Here is a 2375-nt window from a genome sequence, read left to right as displayed (position 1 = left end):
CCTAGAACTGATGTTGCTGGGTCATAGGTTTTATAGATAGTTTGGCTTTGATTGGCAGTGATAGCAAACATAGTAACTCTGTCATATTTGTATAAATTTCTGCCTAATTGCTTGCCTTTTAAATAATAGAAATATTTTTTTCACAAGTTTTATTGCAGTATAATTTTCACATATACAATTCACCCTTTTTAAATGTAAAGTTTCCAGAAATATCATTTGACCCAGCAATCCCATTACTAGGTATATACCCACATAATTATACATCATTTTACTATACAGACTCATGCATATGTGTGTTTATTGCAGCACTACTCACAATAGCAAAGACTTGGAACCAACCCTAATGCCCATCAATAATAGAATGGATAAAGAAAATGTGAAGATATACACCATGGAATACTATGCAACCATAAAAAATTAGTTCATGTCCTTTGCAGGGACATGGATGAAGCTGGAAACCATCATTCTCAGCAAACTAACACAGGAACACAGAAAACCAAACACCATGTGTTCTCACTCGTGAGAGTTGAACAATAAGAACACATGGACACAGGAAGGGGAACATCACACATCAGGGCCTGTTGTGAAGTAAGGGGTTAGGGGAGGGATAGCATTAGGAGAAGTACCTAATGCAGATGACGGGTTGATGGGTGCAGCAAACCACCATGGCACATGTATACCTACGTAACAAACCTGCACGTTTTTCACATGTATCCCAGAACTTAAAGTATAATGAAAAAAAAAATTGACTAGGATTATAGTCATTTAACCACCCCCAAATTAAGATAAAGAACATTGTCATCACTCTGGCTCAGTGCAGTGGCTCAAACCTGTAATCCCAGCACTTTGGGAGGCTGAGGCAGGGGGACCACTTAAAGTCAGGAGTTCGAGACCAGCCTGGCCAACGTGGTGAAACCTTGTCTCTGCTAAAAATAAAAAAAAATAAAAAATTAGCTAGGTACAGTAGCATGTGCCTATAGTCTCAGCTACTTGGGAGGCTGAGGCAGAAGAATCACTTGAACCCGGGAGGCGGAGGTTGCAGTGAGCTGGGATCTCGCCACTGCACTCCAGCCTCGGCAACACAGGGAGACTGTCTCAAATATAAATAAAAAATGAAAAAATAAATAATAAAATTATCTGGGCATGGTGGTGCACGCCTCTGGTCCCAGGTATGCAGGAGGCTGAGGCGGGAGGATTGCTTGAGCCTGGGAGGTGGACGCTACAGTGAGCCAAGATCGCATCAGTGAAATCCAGCCTGGATGACAAAGCTAGACCCTGTCTCAAAAAAAAAAAAAAATCACACCATACTACATAGATATGAGCAAGTATGTGTCAGTTATAAACAAAATAAAGCCTTAAGTATCTCACATCATTGCAAATGGGAAAGTTCTGATGTTGTGTCATTTATGTTGGAGATGTACTTACCTATCCATGATGTGACCAACCTCTTGGCTGAATCAGATTGCAATCAAGCATTTGAAAAATAAGGCCAGGCACTATGGCTCATGCCTGTAATCCTGGCACTTGGGGAGGTCAAGTTGGGTGGATCACCTGAAGTCAAGAGTTGGAGACCAGCCTGGCCAACATGGTGAAACCCCATCTCTACAATTAGCCTGGTGTGGTAGTATATGCTACTTGCAAGGCTGAGGCAGGAGAATTGCTTGAGCCTCGAGGGCGGAGGTTTCAGTGAGCTGAGATTGTGCCACTGCCCTCTAGCCTGGGCGACAGCGCTAGATCCTGTCTCAAAAAATAATAAAAATGAAAAATATACACACATGACTATTTACACCAAAAGGGGTAAGTTACAATTACAGTCACACATCACCTTCGTTCAGGTTTTCGCAAAAGTGTTCTAAAAAAAAAAAATCCTTGTGTTTTAGAGCTATTTGGATTTTGGAATTGTGGAAAAAGGGATTACAGGTCAGTATTACCCCTTGTACACTTATTTAAATTCTATAAATCACTCCCCCTCCAAAAAAGCTGTAAGCTGTTTTTAAAGTAATTCCCTAAATAGTCATGAGGTAAAACTGTATAGGGAGAAAAAAAAAAAACGAAATCCCACAGGTTTTTAATTTCCACAAGACAAATTCACAGAAATTGGAAGAGGTGATAGGCGCAGTGGCACACACCTATAATCTCAGCATTTGGGAGGTCAAGGCAGGAGGATGGCTTGAGCCTAAAGTTAGAGACCAGCCTGGACAACGAGGCAAGGTCTCACATCTACAAAATAATTAAAAAATTAGCGGGGCATGATGGTACATGTGTAGTCCCAGCTAAGCAGGAGGATCCCTTGAACCCTGGAGTTTCAGGTTACAGTAGGCTATGATTGTGCCACTGCACTCCAGCCTGGGTGACAGAGCAAGACTGGCTCAAAA

The sequence above is a fragment of the Cebus imitator genome, unplaced genomic scaffold (genome assembly GCF_001604975.1).
Source record: "Cebus imitator isolate Cc_AM_T3 unplaced genomic scaffold, Cebus_imitator-1.0 Scaffold268, whole genome shotgun sequence".
In the NCBI taxonomy this organism is placed as follows: Eukaryota; Metazoa; Chordata; class Mammalia; order Primates; family Cebidae; genus Cebus; species Cebus imitator.
This window is presented reverse-complemented; position numbering follows the sequence as displayed.